This window comes from Ambystoma mexicanum, chromosome 8, assembly GCF_040938575.1.
Source record: "Ambystoma mexicanum isolate Mex_15411 chromosome 8, UKY_AmexF1_1, whole genome shotgun sequence".
In the NCBI taxonomy this organism is placed as follows: Eukaryota; Metazoa; Chordata; class Amphibia; order Caudata; family Ambystomatidae; genus Ambystoma; species Ambystoma mexicanum.
The window spans coordinates 1,089,220,637-1,089,240,851 of record NC_090929.1 but is presented as its reverse complement, the minus strand read 5'-3'; the positions used below and the strand labels follow the sequence as shown (position 1 = coordinate 1,089,240,851).

General features: G+C 51.7%; 1 protein-coding gene across 2 annotated transcripts in view; it reads right to left on the bottom strand.

Annotated features, from left to right (window-relative positions):
* The window catches only part of FBLIM1 (filamin binding LIM protein 1), a 161,076-nt gene extending 141,234 nt beyond the window's left edge, over nucleotides 1-19,842 (bottom strand). For both annotated transcript variants that reach the window (XM_069611087.1, XM_069611088.1), the window contains exon 1: nucleotides 19,708-19,842. The gene's annotated coding sequence lies outside the window, so the exon portion shown is untranslated. The remainder of the gene's footprint in view (nucleotides 1-19,707) is intronic.
* Nucleotides 19,843-20,215: the final 373 nt, after the last annotated feature.

Below are 20,215 nucleotides of genomic sequence, written 5' to 3'. Positions count from 1 at the left end.
TTGGTCCTATGCCCAGAGTTCACTCTGGAATCCTCAAGTTTGGCATTGAATGCAGGGATTGTTTGTGTCCTTCCATGCATGTGGTTGGTCCTATGCCCGGAGCTCACTCTGCAATCCTCAAGTTTGGCATTGAATGCAGGGATTGTTTGTGTCCTCCTGTGCATGCGGATGGTCGGTCCTATGCCCGGAGTTCACTCTGCAGTCCTCAAGTTTGACATTGAATGCAGGGATTGTTTGCATCCTTCCGTGCACGCGGTTGGTCCTATGCCTTCAGTGCACTCTGCAATCCTCAAGTTTGGCATTGAATGCAGGGATTGTTTGTGTCCTTCCGTGCATGTGGTTGGTCCTATGCCTGAGCTCACTCTGCATTGTGCCTTGTACTCGCTTCTCCCCAGTCTGTGTTATGGAATGCTTGTACTGTCCCATTGTCCAATTGATGAGGGAGATGGAGGCAAGGGAACGTTGGAGAGTGATCTGAAAGAATGTTTAATGCACGTGTCATTTGGGAGATGAACTAGCGTGATTGAGGTGGCCTGTGGACGTCTCCTGTCCTTCATGTAGATAGGCCAATAGTAACTGGAATAAAGATTTCAACCTTGTTACACTTTCCTCGGAGTCATCCCAATGAAAAATTGCATATTTAAATGTAACAGGGCAAATCCCCCACTCTTGGGAATTGTGATTCTGTTCTGGTGGGGGGCCGGTGGGGTAGAGAAAAGCAACACAAAATCCAAGCGGTTCTGGCTCTCTTTGCCTTTTCTACACCCCACCAGAAAAGAGATTATGTCGATCACCATTTACATGGATGGCGGCTGCGTACTCTGTCCACCCTGTCTTTTTACAGGTGGAAACAGCTAAAGGTCAGGTCTGTGGCTCAGTGGACTAACGCATCCACTACAGAGGCCTGTGTTTAACCTTATGGTCACAGGTTCGAATCCCAGCAGGTCCACTTAGCCCTTCATCCTTTCGAGGCCGATAAAATGAGTACCATTAAGTTGGGTAACAATAAACATCTGTTATCTGCGAATAGTGCCAAAATGCCCCTATGTGAGTGAACGTGCACTCTACAATGGTTAGGTTAATAGCATTCATGGAGATTTTGCCCCGTCCGGCCGCTTCAAAATTAGAAGCCACACACAACATCCACCAATAAGCTGATGACACACAGCTATACCTCAAGATCGACTCCATCAAGGACATCCACAGGCTCAAAACCTGCCTCTCGCTGATCCAGTCGTGGATGTCTAGTGCATACTTGCAGCTCAACCCCTCCAAGACCAAATTCCTACTCCTCATCAATAACACTGAACACCCAGACATAAAGACCTGGCTATCAACTATGAACGTTAAGGGCTTCAGGCCGTAGCTCACCTCCTGTGCCAAGTCCCTGGGGTTCCACATCGACAAACACATCTCCTTCAAGACACACATTGTTAAGAAAACTAGACAGCTTGGTATCAGCTCCTTCCCCTGCAGAAAGTCAAGCCCTTTCGCCCCCCGCCCCCCCTACAGCTTTAGATCCACTGTTCAAGCACTGGTCCTATCCCAGATGGAATGGGAAATGCCCTCCTCAAAGGCCTCCGGTGTTCTCCCTTGTGCCCCTGAGAAGTGTCATACACGCGGCCTCACGCCTCATCAAGGGTCTATGCAGATACGACCACATCACCCCGGCCCTCATCGACATTCACTAGCTCCAACTGCACACACAAATCCCATTCAAGTCTTTCAGCATCATCTATAAGGCAGTCGTCCTCATGTTACCCAGCTACCTCGCATAGAAACTCAGCATCTCCGGCACTCAGCGCACCACCAGAAGCCAGGACAGGTGCAGGCTTGAAATCTGCCATGTGAAAATCGAAGACCAGAAACCAAGCCTTGTGCCTATGCCCCAAGACTATGGAACCTCCTCCTAGTCAGCATCAGATTTACTCCCCCCCCCCCAGACTCCTATAATTCATAAAAGAACCTCTTCAAGGAGTCTCTCTTCCTCAACACCTAGGCGATCCAGTCACCCATTGCGCCACCCGACTTGCTAGACACTGTCCGCCGCTCTCCTCCCCACCACCCTGTACAGCTGTACCCCTCCCCTGTGTCCCTTGGTATAATATCACCCACTGTATATCTGTTACATCAGAAAAGCGTTCTGTTATGCATCTGTACTGTTGTATACTTCTGTAAAACTCTGTTGATTCTCGAAGCTAGGCCCGGGCTCAATACAATAATAATACTACACAGATACAGCAAAAGTAACAGCAGAGCTAGCATCACTCTGGCAAACAGACAAGGGAGGCTAACAGTGAAGACGCATTGCAAGTTTCTAAGCACCCCCCCTGTACCCCAACATAAGCACACAACGGATACAGCCATACCTTGAGGGTGGGCATTCCTGGACTCCTTTGAGATTTTCCTGGAAGGAGTTCATGGTCAAGGTTTTGTATGAACTGTTTGCCCCAAGCCTATTCCCTCAGTCTGGGGTAATAATTCCCCAATTTTCTGTAACTGTATGTCCAGCTGGGAGGGATTAGGGTCCCCCAGCATCAGACAGAAGGGAAGAGCCTGGGCTCCACGGAGCACACGTGTGGTGTCTGCTCTCCTGTATCGTTTTCAAGGATGTGTTTGTCCTACCCATTCAGCTTTTTGCAACGCATATTTTAATTTACCATTTTTCATAATTCTAAAGCTATGAATCTGCTTAGTTCTTGCTCAATTCTCTTTATATATTTTTTCATTAAACATAAATAAATAGATGCCTTCTGCGAAGCCGTGCGTTTGTGTACCAATCCCAATGGTGACTGCGGAATGTGTCAGTTAGGTCCTCTACTCTGGGATCCTCTACTCTGGGATTACTTACACTGTGCACACTACGGACTCCCTCTAGATGCGGCAGAGTACCGGCTCCCCGAGCCCATCCATCAGATCCCACACATCCTTGCCGAAACAAGCATTCAATTCTACACATCTTCCCGACTTCCCCAGACACCCCCCATTCTGCTACTTGCTCTGGCTATTTCCATACCCTTCTCTGCCCCTTCCCCTTTTTCCTTTTGGTCTCCAGACCTAGCGCTTGCCAGACATAAACCCAGGACCCGATGCAAACGAGCGTCAATAATGGGAGACCACTGTGGTAGGAGCCGGCACAGTATAGGTTGCTGCGTGCTTACTCCTTCAGCCCAGGACCCGATGCAAACAAGCATCAATGATGGGAGACCACTGTGGTAGGAGCCGATACAGCATACGTTACTGCCTGCTTACTCCTTCAGCCGAGGACCCGATGCAAACAAGTGTCAATGATGGGAGACCACTGTGGTAGGAGCCGGCACAGTATATGTTGCTGCTGGCTTACTCCTTCAGCCCAGGACCCGATGCAAACAAGCGTCAATGATGGGAGACCACTGTGGTAGGAGCCGGCACAGTATACGTTACTGCGTGCTTACTCCTTCAGCCCAGTACCCGATGCAAACAAGCGGGGCAGGGCGTGTTCTAGTTGTCCATGATGTCACTTGGAACTCTTGAGGTGGAACCCATCCCATAGTTAATAGCTTCTCAGTTATAATTTTCATGTTGTGTATGGCGACTGTTTTTTTTTAATACTCTGTGCTGTCCCAATGAAGCACATTTATTTATTTAAAATGTATAAAGCGTGCAAACAGCCCTTCGGCATCGAGGCGCTGTTACATGTGATAAACTAGGTGCAGGTGAATGGCATTTAAACATAATTACAAACTTAATACAGATATTACATATGTTACAGGCAGGCATAATGATAGCGTATGCAGTTTACTGAGTATGCAGATGGTACCTAGTCAGGATTAGGTGAAGAGCAGTGTCTTGATAGCTTTGCAGAAGGCTATATGGGAGGTTTCAGCTCTTAGGGACGGTGGAAGGGCACTCCATTGCAGGCCAGCTAAGACAGGGAAGCTGGTGCCACCCGCATTGCCGGGTGTAGCGTGAAGAAGGATCCCACATTGCCCAGTGCAGACAACGACCCCACTTCTCTCCCATAAGTAGACCCCTCATTGCCAAGAGAACGCCCCCTTATTTGGATGACCCCCGCAACCCCCTACAGGAGACCCTTTATTCCCCTCTCATGTGAAGGCAGCTCAGCTGAAGAAGTCCTGGCAGCACCCTGAAGAGTGGATCCCTTGCTTGTGTGACAGTTTGATTGTGGATCCCTTGCTTGTGTGACAGTGTTTGATTGTGGATCCCTTGCTTGTGTGACAGAGTTTGATTGTGGATCCCTTGCTTGTGTGACAGAGTTTGATTGTGGATCCCTTGCTTGTGTGACAGTTTGATTGTGGATCCCTTGCTTGTGTGACAGAGTTTGAGAGTGGATCCCTTGCTTGTGTGACAGAGTTTGAGAGTGGATCCCTTGCTTGTGTGACAGTTTGATTGTGGATCCCTTGCTTGTGTGACAGAGTTTGAGAGTGGATCCCTTGCTTGTGTGACAGAGTTTGAGAGTGGATCCCTTGCTTGTGTGACAGTTTGATTGTGGATCCCTTGCTTGTGTGACAGAGTTTGAGAGTGGATCCCTTGCTTGTGTGACAGAGTTTGAGAGTGGATCCCTTGCTTGTGTGACAGTTTGATTGTGGATCCCTTGCTTGTGTGACAGAGTTTGAGAGTGGATCCCTTGCTTGTGTGACAGAGTTTGAGAGTGGATCCCTTGCTTGTGTGACAGAGTTTGATTGGATAGCTGCCTTCTATCCGCCCTTGAGTTCATGGGGGATAACGGTTTTGAGAGGAGGCAGTCGCGTGGGGGTTAGCGCAGTGCCATTCAGACACGGACCAGCCTATGGGGCAATGCCAGAACACAAAATGACAAATGCTAGCGTGAGCCCGTTTTTTGGGTCAAAGTGGGCCACTTTTTTGGCCCATGTCGGTCAGTTTGATAAGTTACTTCCCTACGCAGCTAGTAGTTTGGGCAAGTGTTATGGAGTACATTTTAAAATGAACAATGTGCATTACATTGTATCAAAAGCCTCCCCCTTGGGTGCTACTCAAACAGTCAGTCATTAAAAAAAGGAGTGAATTGCCATTTGGAACGGTGGGCCACTTTTTCATTGGTGCCCGAGACAATGTTATGCCCCAGTCTGACTGTGGCGGCATTCAAACTTTTGCGCAGAGCCCTCCTTGGAGTAAAACATGGTTTGCCGAGCCACTCCCAGGGTGACCAGCCCCACAGTTTGAAGACCACTGGGTTAGAGGAACTCCCTGGAACGGCTGCCAGGATGCCACTGGTCAATTTCTGCCCGTGTTGGCACTGCTACCACAATCTGCCTTTGGCTGGAACCAGAATTTCAGGGAGTCCCCCAATTCCCCCACAAAACAGACATGCACCCTCTTCTGTCCCAGGCATACCCAACTCTTTCCAATGCCAGGCCCACCAAAAATAAAACGGCCCACTTATTCTTTGTTGCTTTGTAAAGCGCAGTGCCCCTCCTCCCCCGTGGTCTTCAGAGGTAGAGTACATAAAATGCAATACATTCAAAAAAAACAAAAGGGGGTGCAGCTTACAGAGCAAGCACAAAAAGGCACATAGCAAGTGCATGCCATGCAGCTGGCATTTCACTGAAAATGCGATACCGGGCTGTGGGTACACAGGTTTAAATGAAGTGGTATATATTCCAATTGTTCTGATTATGACCTAGCATTACTTCGGAGTTAAATCCACTTCTCCCCGTTATCCCTCCTTCTCCATCAGCCGCGAAGGGAGGAGGGCAAGAAATAGGAGTACCAGAGTCACCATGAACGGAATGCGCCCTATTTAACTAATAGTGACACTTACTTTGTGACATTTTCAGCAGCCGCCTTTCCCCCAGGGTCTCTGTGCATGGCAAACTAAACGAGCCCCCTTTCCTGCGCTGGACATAACGGGAGGAGAGGCTGTGAGGAAAAAGGGTTGGTGGTTTCCAGAATCCGTGCTGTGCTATAACCTGGAGGTTTCTGGAGCCCCACTGCAGCGTTTGGGTTAAGTCTACCGCCTCGTAATGATGTTATTGCCGGAAAATGCACCAGGAGACGCACCAGAAGACACCCAGAAGCAATTTCGTTCAGGTGTCTGAGCACATATTGGGAGTCATGTATAGAGAAAGTATAATCCAGAATGTTATACTCTAGAATATAGGGCGGCGACTGCCCCAATATAGTTGGATTATCAGGTACCATTGGAAATCCGAAAAATGTATTGCCAACAACTTTTGACTCATATGACCGATTAGACTGAACTTTTGCAGACAAAAATGTTACTCACAACACCCCCTTCCCCCCTCGGACTGGACATTTTGGAAAAAATGAATTACAAAATAAAGAAATGAATGAGAGAACAAAAACATAAAAAAACACATTTTCAGCATAGTCCCCACTGATTTTCCCATAGAGGAAAAAGTTCTGTTTTTGCTTGAGCGCACCCTCCAAATCACTGGAAAGAATTGGACTAGGTATGAAACAACTTGGGCACAAAGAATTGACTGAGGAGGGTGTCTGGGGTTATTGCACCCAGTAGTGTAAATATTATTCCCAGAATTGTTAGGCTATCTCCCATGGTGCTTTGCAGCAGAGAAGATTTTCAGAAATGAAAAAAGCAGCCATTTTTTTTGTTCGATGCAAGGGATAACGGCGGCTATACGAAAATGAAAAGGCAGAAAAATGACATTTTCTCAAAGTCGCGGTTATTCATTGGGATAACCACGGCTACTAAAAAAAAACGATATTGCGAATGAAAGTGCGTCACACGGAACAAGGTTTGGGGGTGCATGGGAAAGGGCTGGGAATATGAGTTTAGTGGAGCATGCCAGAAGGAGAGGGGCACCTGGTGAGTGACTGGGAGGGAAACATTGTTTTTGTAGTTTTTCCAGATAACTGTGCCTATCTGTAGTACATTGCTAGTTCACTGGAAGTGTTAAAAAAATATTCAGTGGGTATGGTGAAAGGCAGTGCCTTAAGCGGCACTACAAATCGAGCCGGTGCTCATCGAGGGGGCGTGGCCTAACAGCGGGGGCCTTGATGGCCCATTAGGCCACGCCCACTTGACGAGCCCCGGCTCAATGGGCTACTGGCACCCCTGCCATGCAGCCTTTTGTAGAGATTAGCACCCTCTCCCCTATGGGGGAGAGGGTGCTGATCTCTGCATTTACATTCTATAGGCTTGCCTGGCAGGGGACAGCGCCTCGCCTATTCAGCTTTAATGGTGGTGCTGCCCCTCGCCAGCTGGGGAGGGGCAGCGTCACCATCAAGGCTGAAAGGATGAGGCCACTGGAAGCAGAGGCCTTTTTCCTAAAGACTGAAACTCCCGCGAATCTGCGGGAGCTTCAGTATTTAGAAAGCAAGGCCTCTGCTTCCAGCGGCCTCACGTTTTCTCCATAATGGTGGTGCCGGCCCACGTGCATCACTTGATTAAAGGGATGCCTTGTAGGTGCGGCTGAAAGACATTTTTTTTCTGAAGCCTGAAGCTCTCGCACACGAGCGAGAGCTTCAGGCTGTAGAAAAAAATGGCTTTTCGTGTATTGGCCGGGGCTGTCAGGTGAGATTAGCGGGCACCGGCAGGGACCCGCCTCAAAACTAAATTTCGGAGCCTGGCGGGGCTGGGCCCCGGCCCACTTAAAGCCCTGGTGAAAGGCCGTGGCTAGTGGACCCGGGAGTGAGGGGGGGGCATGTGCAGTGACCACTGCAGTGTTTTCAAATAAGAGTTGTCAAAGGCCATGGCCAGTGGCACATTAAAAAAAAAAACTATGGTATAACAAACCCCTCAAATTCACTGAAAACACTTTTCTTTTGTTAAAGTTTAGTTAAATTGAACAGATTCTCATGACTGGCTTGACTCAGCGCGTTCCCGTTGCAGAGCACACTCAGATTATAAAAAGAAGGAATTCACAGTCATATACAAAATGGCATTATGGGGGATATAGCATCAAGGGAGACATCAACAGGCATGCCGTGTAAAGCTCCGAGTTCCCACATCCGCTGAATGTGAAGCGTTTTGTTGCGATAAATCTTGTCAATATAAACTGTAACTAAAAAAATTCCTGTGACTGTATATCTCAAACATCAGCAAACGTATGATGGGTTTACAACTCTTTCATCTGGAATTAGAATCATCCATTTGAGCCAAGTCACACATGCCACAACGCCACCTGGTAACCAGCACTGGAAGTTCACCTCTTGTTCAGAGCCACATCAGCAAGGTATTGTGGGTATGCAAATTAGCACAAACTAAAGTCTTTTGCACCATTTTATAGCTGTCTGCAGCTTTGAGAATATCTGTCTTGGGTTGATAAAAGTTCTGAATAAAAATAGCACTGCCCTGTAAAACAAATACAATTTCCTGGAGCAAAACGCTGTTTCCCTTGGGATATTTTGCATACCCACAATGCCTTTCTGATGTTGCTATAAACTGGAGGTGAATTTCCAGTGATGTTACTGAACGACGCTGTGGCATTCATTATAATACTAAAGTTATGTTGCGGTCTTCTACCAGAACACCTAACTGCCATTGCCAAAAATCGGTTTCAGGTATTGGCACCCCTGCCATGCAGCCTTTTGTAGAGATTAGCACCCTCTCCCCTGTGGGAGAGAGGGTGCTGAACTCTGCATTTACATTCTATAGGCTTGCCTGGCAGGGGACAGCGCCTCGCCTATTCAGCTTTAATGGTGGTGCAGCCCCTCGCCAGCTGGGGAGGGGCAGCGTCACCATCAAGGCTGAAAGGATGAGGCCACTGGAAGCAGAGGACTGTTTCCTAAAGGGGGAGGGGACACATGCATGGGCCCTAGAGCTGTAGGAGGAGAAGCTGCCCAGAGCCCCATTCTCCAGGCCTAGGAGTCACAGTCCTGGGTAATGGAGCTTGGGGATGGGTAACATCTCTGGCTTCTGAAGCTATAGGGAAAGGCACAGATCCGGGAAAGAGAATCATAGATTGTAACCTGGGACCTGGACCCCTAACATGCAAATGACAGGTGATCTCCCAAAGAACAGGTAGGAGCATAGGCACTTGATTCCAAAGAGGGGGGCGGGCAGAGCTATAGGGGGCTGCACAGAGCTGGGGACCCCTACTCGGGACCCGTAGCCGCGAGAGGACACGGGCAGAGAGCAATAGTAGAAAGAGGACCCTTCATGGGCGCTGGCGACAGACCTGGGAACTAACACAGAGCTCTCATGTTTCTCCGTGCCATGCTTCAGGGGGCTCCCCAGACCCTTTTTCTTGGAATTCTGGGACTGGTGGCTTTCCTAACATGCAGATGGGAAAGGAAGAAACTGTACGTCCAGAAATAAAAAATCTGGACTGAATGGAGAACTCCGAGTAGACTGCACGGACCTGGGAATCGCGACCCTGTCAAGGAGTACTGAGGCGTAGGAAAGTGCAGTCCCTGCATACATAACTGGGGTATGGGAAAGTGCAGTCCCTGCATAGATACCTGGGGCGTAGGAAAGTGCAGTCCCTGCATCCATAACTGGGGCGTAGGAAAGTGCAGTCCCTGCATCCATAACTGGGGCATGGGAAAGTGCAGTCCCTGCATCCATAACTGGGGCATGGGAAAGTGCAGTCCCTGCATACATACCTGGGGCGTAGGAAAGTGCAGTCCCTGCATCCATAACTGGGGCGTGGGAAAGTGCAGTCCCTGCATACATACCTGGGGCATGGGAAAGTGCAGTCCCTGCATACATACCTGGGGCATGGGAAAGTGCAGTCCCTGCATACATACCTGGGGCATGGGAAAGTGCAGTCCCTGCATACATACCTGGGGCATGGGAAAGTGCAGTCCCTGCATACATACCTGGGGCTTAGGAAAGTGCAGTCCCTGCATCCATAACTGGGGCGTAGGAAAGTGCACTCCCTGCATACAAAACTGGGGCATGGGAAAGTGCACTCCCTGCATACGTAACGGGCATGGGAAAGTGCACTCCCTGCATACATAACTGGGCCGTAGGAAAGTGCACTCCCTGCATACATAACTGGGGCATGGGAAAGTGCACTCCCTGCATACATAACTGGGGTGTGGGAGTACACTAGCGTAAGTTCTAGGAAAGCGCACCCCCTGCATACATAACTGGGGCGTGGGAAACTGCAGTCCCTGCATACATACCTGGGGCATGGGAAAGTGCAGTCCCTGCATACATACCTGGGGCATGGGAAAGTGCAGTCCCTGCATACATACCTGGGGCGTAGGAAAGTGCACTCCCTGCATACATAACTGGGGCATGGGAAAGTGCACTCCCTGCATACATAACTGGGGCATGGGAAAGTGCACTCCCTGCATACATAACTGGGGCATGGGAAAGTGCACTCCCTGCATACATAACTGGGGCATGGGAAAGTGCACTCCCTGCATACATAACTGGGCGTAGGAAAGTGCACTCCCTGCATACATAACTGGGGCGTGGGAAAGTGCACTCCCTGCATCCATAACTGGGGCATGGGAAAGTGCAGTCCCTGCATACATAACTGGGGCGTAGGAAAGTGCAGTCCCTGCATACAAAACTGGGGCATGGGAAAGTGCGCTCCCTGCATACATAACTGGGGCATGGGAAAGTGCACTCCCTGCATACATAACTGGGCGTAGGAAAGTGCACTCCCTGCATACATAACTGGGCGTAGGAAAGTGCACTCCCTGCATACATAACTGGGGCATGGGAAAGTGCACCCCCTGCATACATAAATGGGGCGTGGGAGTACACTAGCGTAAGCTCTAGGAAAGCGCACCCCCTGCATACATAACTGGAGCATGGGAAAGTGCACTCCCTGCATACATAACTGGAGCATGGGAAAGTGCACTCCCTGCATACATAACTGGGGCGTAGGAAAGTGCACTCCCTGCATACATAACTGGGGCATGGGAAAGTGCACCCCCTGCATACATAACTGGGGCATGGGAAAGTGCACCCCCTGCATACATAACTGGGGCTTAGGAAAGCGCACTCCCTGCATACATAACTGGGGCATGTGAAAGTGCACCCCCTGCATCGATAACTGGGGCATGGGAAAGTGCACCCCCTGCATACATAACTGGGGCGTGGGAAAGCGCACTCCCTGCATACATAACTGGGGCGTAGGAAAGCGCACCCCCTGCATACATAACTGGAGCATAGGAAAGCGCACCCCCTGCATACATAACTGGAGCATGGGAAAGTGCACTCCCTGCATACATAACTGGGACGTAGGAAAGTGCACTCCCTGCATACATAACTGGGGCGTAGGAAAGTGCACTCCCTGCATACATAACTGGGGCGTAGGACTACACTAACTAAGCAGTAGGAAAGTGCGCTCCCTGCATACATAAATGGGGTGTGGGACTACACTGGCCAAGCAGTGGGAAAGTGCACCCCTACATACATGACTGGAGCGTGGGAATACACTAGCTAAGCAGTAGGAAAGTGCGCTCCCTGCATACATAACTGGGGTGTGGGACTACACTAGCTAAGCAGTAGGAAAGTGCGCTCCCTACATACATGACTGGAGCGTGGGAATACACTAGCTAAGCAGTAGGAAAGTGCGCTCCCTGCATACATAACTGGAGCGTGGAAATACACTAGCTAAGCAGTAGGAAAGGGCACCCCTACATACATGACTGGAGCGTGGGAATACACTAGCTAAGCAGTAGGAAAGTGCGTTCTCTGCATACATGACTGGAGCGTGGGAATACACTAGCTAAGCAGTAGAAAAGTGCGCTCCCTGCATACATATCTGGGGTGTGGGACTACACTAGCTAAGCAGTAGAAAAGTGTGCTCCCTGCATACATAACTGGAGCGTGGGAATACACTAGCTAAGCAGTAGGAAAGTGCGCTCCCTGCATACATGACTGGAGCGTGGGAATACACTAGCTAAGCAGTGGGAAAGTGCACCCCCCTTCATACATAACTGGGGTGTGGGACTAGACTAGCTAAGCAGTAGGAAAGTGTGCTCCCTGCATACATAACTTGGGTGTGGGACTACCTGTGAGGCACAGATCCGGGAGCTGGATTGACATGGCCAGACCCAGTTCTGGGACCTTGTTCCAGGTCTGTGCCTCTCCTACTTGGCCCATGAGGCCATCGGAGGGGGACACATGCATGGGCCCTAGAGCTGTAGGAGGAGAAGCTGTCCAGAGCCCCATTCTCCAGGCCTAGGAGTCACAGTCCTGGGTAATGGAGCCTGGGATGGGTAACATCTCTAGCTTCTGAAGCTATAGGGAAAGGCACAGATCCGGGAAAGAGAATCCTAGATTGTAACCTGGGACCTGGATCCCTAACATGCAAATGACAGGTGATCTCCCAAAGAACAGGTAGGAGCATAGGCACTGGATTCCAAAGAGGGGGGCGGGCAGAGCTATAGGGGGCTGCACAGAGCTGGGGACCCCTACTCGGGACCCGTAGCCGCGAGAGGACACGGGCAGAGAGCAATAGTAGAAAGAGGACCCTTCATGGGCGCTGGCGACAGACCTGGGAACTAACACAGAGCTCTCATGTTTCTCCGTGCCCTGCTTCAGGGGGCTCCCCAGACCCTTTTTCTTGGAATTCTGGGACTGGTGGCTTTCCTAACATGCAGATGGGAAAGGAAGAAACTGTACGTCCAGAAATAAAAAATCTGGACTGAATGGAGAACTCTAAATAGACTGCACGGACCTGGGAATCGCGACCCTGTCAAGGAGTACTGAGGCGTAGGAAAGTGCAGTCCCTGCATACATAACTGGGGCATGGGAAAGTGCAGTCCCTGCATAGATACCTGGGGCGTGGGAAAGTGCAGTCCCTGCATACATACCTGGGGCATGGGAAAGTGCAGTCCCTGCATACATACCTGGGGCGTGGGAAAGTGCAGTCCCTGCATACATACCTGGGGCGTGGGAAAGTGCAGTCCCTGCATACATACCTGGGGCGTAGGAAAGTGCAGTCCCTGCACACATACCTGGGGCATGGGAAAGTGCAGTCCCTGCATCCATACCTGGGGCGTAGGAAAGTGCAGTCCCTGCATCCATAACTGGGGCGTAGGAAGGTGCAGTCCCTGCATACATACCTGGGGCGTGGGAAAGTGCAGTCCCTGCATACATACCTTGGGCATGGGAAAGTGCAGTCCCTGCATACATACCTGGGGCGTAGGAAAGTGCAGTCCCTGCATCCATAACTGGGGCGTGGGAAAGTGCAGTCCCTGCATCCATAACTGGGGCGTGGGAAAGTGCAGTCCCTGCATACATACCTGGGGCATGGGAAAGTGCAGTCCCTGCATACATACCTGGGGCATGGGAAAGTGCAGTCCCTGCATACATACCTGGGGCATGGGAAAGTGCAGTCAATGCATACATACCTGGGGCATGGGAAAGTGCAGTCAATGCATACATACCTGGGGCGTAGGAAAGTGCACTCCCTGCATCCATAACTGGGGCGTAGGAAAGTGCACTCCCTGCATACAAAACTGGGGCATGGGAAAGTGCACTCCCTGCATACAAAACTGGGGCATGGGAAAGTGCACTCCCTGCATACATAACTGGGGCATGGGAAAGTGCACTCCCTGCATACATAACTGGGTTTAGGAAAGTGCACTCCCTGCATCCATAACTGGGGCGTAGGAAAGTGCACTCCCTGCATCCATAACTGGGGCATGGGAAAGTGCAGTCCCTACATACATAACTGGGGCGTAGGAAAGTGCAGTCCCTGCATACATAACTGGGGCGTAGGAAAGTGCAGTCCCTGCATACAAAACTGGGGCGTAGGAAAGTGCAGTCCCTGCATACAAAACTGGGGCATGGGAAAGTGCACTCCCTGCATACATAACCGGGGCATGGGAAAGTGCACTCCCTGCATACATAACTGGGCGTAGGAAAGTGCACTCCCTGCATACATAACTGGGGCATGGGAAAGTGCACCCCCTGCATACATAACTGGGGCATGGGAAAGCGCACCCCCTGCATACATAACTGGGGCGTAGGAAAGTGCACTCCCTGCATACATAACTGGGGCGTAGGAAAGCGCACCCCCTGCATACATAACTGGAGCATGGGAAAGTGCACTCCCTGCATACATAACTGGGGCATGGGAAAGCGCACCCCCTGCATACATAACTGGGGCATAGGAAAGTGCACCCCCTGCATACATAACTGGGGCGTAGGAAAGTGCACTCCCTGCATACATAACTGGGACGTAGTAAAGTGCACTCCCTGCATACATAACTGGGGCGTAGGAAAGTGCACTCCCTGCATACATAACTGGGGCGTAGGACTACACTAACTAAGCAGTAGGAAAGTGCGCTCCCTGCATACATAAATGGGGTGTGGGACTACACTGGCCAAGCAGTGGGAAAGTGCACCCCTACATACATGACTGGAGCGTGGGAATACACTAGCTAAGCAGTAGGAAAGTGCGCTCCCTGCATACATAACTGGAGCGTGGAAATACACTAGCTAAGCAGTAGGAAAGGGCACCCCTACATACATGACTGGAGCGTGGGAATACACTAGCTAAGCAGTAGGAAAGTGCGTTCTCTGCCTACATGACTGGAGCGTGGGAATACACTAGCTAAGCAGTAGAAAAGTGCGCTCCCTGCATACATAACTGGGGTGTGGGACTACACTAGCTAAGCAGTAGGAAAGTGCGCTCCCTATATACATGACTGGATCGTGGGAATACACTAGCTAAGCAGTAGGAAAGTGCGCTCCCTGCATGCATGACTGGAGCGTGGGAATACACTAGCTAAGCAGTGGGAAAGTGCGCTCCCTGCATGCATGACTGGAGCGTGGGAATACACTAGCTAAGCAGTGGGAAAGTGCACCCCCCTTCATACATAACTGGGGTGTGGGACTAGACTAGCTAAGCAGTAGGAAAGTGTGCTCCCTGCATACATAACTTGGGTGTGGGACTACCTGTGAGGCACAGATCCGGGAGCTGGATTGACATGGCCAGACCCAGTTCTGGGACCTTGTTCCAGGTCTGTGCCTCTCCTACTTGGCCCATGAGGCCATCGGAGGGGGACACATGCATGGGCCCTAGAGCTGTAGGAGGAGAAGCTGTCCAGAGCCCCATTCTCCAGGCCTAGGAGTCACAGTCCTGGGTAATGGAGCCTGGGATGGGTAACATCTCTAGCTTCTGAAGCTATAGGGAAAGGCACAGATCCGGGAAAGAGAATCATAGATTGTAACCTGGGACCTGGATCCCTAACATGCAAATGACAGGTGATCTCCCAAAGAACAGGTAGGAGCATAGGCACTGGATTCCAAAGAGGGGGGCGGGCAGAGCTATAGGGGGCTGCACAGAGCTGGGGACCCCTACTCGGGACCCGTAGCCGCGAGAGGACACGGGCAGAGAGCAATAGTAGAAAGAGGACCCTTCATGGGCGCTGGCGACAGACCTGGGAACTAACACAGAGCTCTCATGTTTCTCCGTGCCCTGCTTCAGGGGGCTCCCCAGACCCTTTTTCTTGGAATTCTGGGACTGGTGGCTTTCCTAACATGCAGATGGGAAAGGAAGAAACTGTACGTCCAGAAATAAAAAATCTGGACTGAATGGAGAACTCCGAGTAGACTGCACGGACCTGGGAATCGCGACCCTGTCAAGGAGTACTGAGGCGTAGGAAAGTGCAGTCCCTGCATACATAACTGGGGCATGGGAAAGTGCAGTCCCTGCATAGATACCTGGGGCGTGGGAAAGTGCAGTCCCTGCATACATACCTGGGGCATGGGAAAGTGCAGTCCCTGCATACATACCTGGGGCATGGGAAAGTGCAGTCCCTGCATACATACCTGGGGCGTGGGAAAGTGCAGTCCCTGCATACATACCTGGGGCGTAGGAAAGTGCAGTCCCTGCATCCATAACTGGGGCATGGGAAAGTGCAGTCCCTGCACACATACCTGGGGCATGGGAAAGTGCAGTCCCTGCATCCATACCTGGGGCGTAGGAAAGTGCAGTCCCTGCATCCATAACTGGGGCGTAGGAAGGTGCAGTCCCTGCATCCATAACTGGGGCGTAGGAAGGTGCAGTCCCTGCATCCATAACTGGGGCGTGGGAAAGTGCAGTCCCTGCATACATACCTGGGGCATGGGAAAGTGCAGTCCCTGCATACATACCTGGGGCGTAGGAAAGTGCAGTCCCTGCATCCATAACTGGGGCGTGGGAAAGTGCAGTCCCTGCATCCATAACTGGGGCGTCGAAAAGTGCAGTCCCTGCATACATACCTGGGGCATGGGAAAGTGCAGTCCCTGCATACATACCTGGGGCATGGGAAAGTGCAGTCCCTGCATACATACCTGGGGCATGGGAAAGTGCAGTCCCTGCATACATACCTGGGGCATGGGAAAGTGCAGTCAATGCATACATACCTGGGGCATGGGAAAGTGCAGTCAATGCATACATACCTGGGGCGTAGGAAAGTGCACTCCCTGCATCCATAACTGGGGCGTAGGAAAGTGCACTCCCTGCATACAAAACTGGGGCATGGGAAAGTGCACTCCCTGCATACGTAACGGGCATGGGAAAGTGCACTCCCTGCATACATAACTGGGGCGTAGGAAAGTGCACTCCCTGCATACATAACTGGGGCATGGGAAAGTGCACTCCCTGCATACATAACTGGGGCGTGGGAGTACACTAGCGTAAGCTCTAGGAAAGTGCACCCCCTGCATACATACCTGGGGCGTGGGAAACTGCAGTCCCTGCATACATACCTGGGGCATGGGAAAGTGCAGTCCCTGCATACATACCTGGGGCATGGGAAAGTGCAGTCCCTGCATACATACCTGGGGCATGGGAAAGTGCAGTCCCTGCATACATACCTGGGGCATGGGAAAGTGCAGTCCCTGCATACATACCTGGGGCGTAGGAAAGTGCAGTCCCTGCATCCATAACTGGGGCGTAGGAAAGTGCAGTCCCTGCATCCATAACTGGGGCATGGGAAAGTGCAGTCCCTGCATCCATAACTGGGGCGTAGGAAAGTGCAGTCCCTGCATACAAAACTGGGGCATGGGAAAGTGCACTCCCTGCATACATAACTGGGGCCTGGGAAAGTGCACTCCCTGCATACATAACTGGGCTTAGGAAAGTGCACTCCCTGCATCCATAACTGGGGCGTAGGAAAGTGCACTCCCTGCATCCATAACTGGGGCATGGGAAAGTGCAGTCCCTACATACATAACTGGGGCGTAGGAAAGTGCAGTCCCTGCATACATAACTGGGGCGTAGGAAAGTGCAGTCCCTGCATACAAAACTGGGGCATGGGAAAGTGCACTCCCTGCATACATAACCGGGGCATGGGAAAGTGCACTCCCTGCATACATAACTGGGCGTAGGAAAGTGCACTCCCTGCATACATAACTGGGGCATGGGAAAGTGCACCCCCTGCATACATAACTGGGGCATGGGAAAGTGCACCCCCTGCATACATAACTGGGGCGTAGGAAAGCGCACCCCCTGCATACATAACTGGGGCGTAGGAAAGTGCACTCCCTGCATACATAACTGGGGCGTAGGAAAGCGCACCCCCTGCATACATAACTGGGGCGTAGGAAAGCGCACCCCCTGCATTCATAACTGGAGCATGGGAAAGTGCACTCCCTGCATACATAACTGGGGCATGGGAAAGCGCACCCCCTGCATACATAACTGGGGCATAGGAAAGTGCACCCCCTGCATACATAACTGGGGCGTAGGACTACACTAACTAAGCAGTAGGAAAGTGCGCTCCCTGCATACATAAATGGGGTGTGGGACTACACTGGCCAAGCAGTGGGAAAGTGCACCCCTACATACATGACTGGAGCGTGGGAATACACTAGCTAAGCAGTAGGAAAGTGCGCTCCCTGCATACATAACTGGAGCGTGGAAATACACTAGCTAAGCAGTAGGAAAGGGCACCCCTACATACATGACTGGAGCGTGGGAATACACTAGCTAAGCAGTAGGAAAGTGCGTTCTCTGCCTACATGACTGGAGCGTGGGAATACACTAGCTAAGCAGTAGAAAAGTGCGCTCCCTGCATACATAACTGGGGTGTGGGACTACACTAGCTAAGCAGTAGGAAAGTGCGCTCCCTATATACATGACTGGATCGTGGGAATACACTAGCTAAGCAGTAGGAAAGTGCGCTCCCTGCATGCATGACTGGAGCGTGGGAATACACTAGCTAAGCAGTGGGAAAGTGCACCCCCCTTCATACATAACTGGGGTGTGGGACTAGACTAGCTAAGCAGTAGGAAAGTGTGCTCCCTGCATACATAACTTGGGTGTGGGACTGGATCCACAGATCCGGGAGCTGGATTGACATGGCCAGACCCAGTTCTGGGACCTTGTTCCAGGTCTGTGCCTCTCCTACTTGGCCCATGAGGCCATCGGAGGGGGACACGTGCATGGGCCCTAGAGCTGTAGGAGGAGAAGCTGTCCAGAGCCCCATTCTCCAGGCCTAGGAGTCACAGTCCTGGGTAATGGAGCCTGGGATGGGTAACATCTCTAGCTTCTGAAGCTATAGGGAAAGGCACAGATCCGGGAAAGAGAATCATAGATTGTAACCTGGGACCTGGATCCCTAAAATGCAAATGACAGGTGATCTCCCAAAGAACAGGTAGGAGCATAGGCACTGGATTCCAAAGAGGGGGGCGGGCAGAGCTATAGGGGACTGCACAGAGCTGGGGACCCCTACTCGGGACCCGTAGCCGCGAGAGGACACGGGCAGAGAGCAATAGTAGAAAGAGGACCCTTCATGGGCGCTGGCGACAGACCTGGGAACTAACACAGAGCTCTCATGTTTCTCCGTGCCCTGCTTCAGGGGGCTCCCCAGACCCTTTTTCTTGGAATTCTGGGACTGGTGGCTTTCCTAACATGCAGATGGGAAAGGAAGAAACTGTACGTTGGACTGCATGGCGAACTCCGAGTAGACTGCACGGACCTGGGAATCGCGACCCTGTCAAGGAGTACAGGCACGTAAACTAGGGCCATGGCTGGGGGCGTAGGAGCCTATAGGAAACCTGGTAACTGGAGCAAAGAGTAAAGGCCTGTGAGTTGGAGCATTGTCAGAGCTCTCAGGGTGGCCTTTGCCCTGCCCTCCCCCCAGGTCATCAACTCCTGCCATTTACTTTGCATTCCTGGGCTTGGGGGCCTGCACGTCCAAGGGGGGCTGGTAAACACCACGAGCGAGAATACAACAGAAAAGAAAAGAAAAGAACTGGAACGACCACTACCCACATCCGACATGCCACCTTCCATTCAGGAGACGCAAGCCCAGTCCTGGTTTTAGCTTTGCATTCTGGGACTCGTAGTCCCGGATTTCTCGTTACAAAGCCAGCACAAGTCCTAGAATGCAAGCAGTTTCGAGACTAAAGTGGGCCAGCTTTAGGACTGTATGAGAGCGCATGGGTCCGAGTAGTGTGTGGCTACTATAGCAAACCAATGTATGAACCGGAGCCATAGCGGTTCAGCCCTGGCAACCGGAGCCTGGGGTGGCAATGGTGGGGACTGGAGCCCCAGCCGCATGGGTTACAGGCCTGGCAACTGGAGCGGTGGGAAGGCTGGGAATTGGGGCCACGGGAGACAGCAAGAGACCTGGGAACCACGGGAGATGGACAGGAGCAGAACACCCGCATTTCACGATTGGGGTAACCGCTGTGTTCCATGTACCTCGTTTAGCGATGTTGTCATTTGTTCTGCCCTTATGTCGTCTCATGTGGGGGGTGCCACGGAGGTCGGCCGGTCTTTCTTTTGTCTTACCAGCGCGCAGGTACCCCCAAATGGTGACACAGTGCCCGGACATGCCCGCACCCTCCCATACCTGTGGCAATGCAAGTCCCGCCGGGGACTCTCTGCTGCAGTTTCCGGGGTCCTGGATCCTCCTGGACACGGGACAATGCCGAGCTGTGTGCGGTGCTTTCTCTTTCTCCCGATGTGGGCTCTGCAGGAGCCAGGCAGCCGCCAGTCCCGCTGACATCACAGCCCTCCCCTACCTCCGCCCCCTCCACCCCTCCCCACTTCCTCCCTGCCGACTTTCAACCCCTGCCTCTCTCCCTCACCTTCCCGCATCCTCCCCCTTTCTCCCCACCCCCGCCGCCCGCAGCCTCCTTCCCCCTTCCACACCCCATTCCCACTCCTTCTTTCTCCACCTTTTCCCTGGTGCTAAGAGGCTGCCTCATTTCCATTGACCATAAAAGGTGAACGCATTCTTGCACAATTTCTCCGCTCTGGCAGGAAATGGCTCATTACCTGCCAAGTCTAGGGGGGGGGGGGCACGGCCCCTCCCCATAAGGCTTGCTCATATCTATGCTGATTGCCTTTGTTCTGCA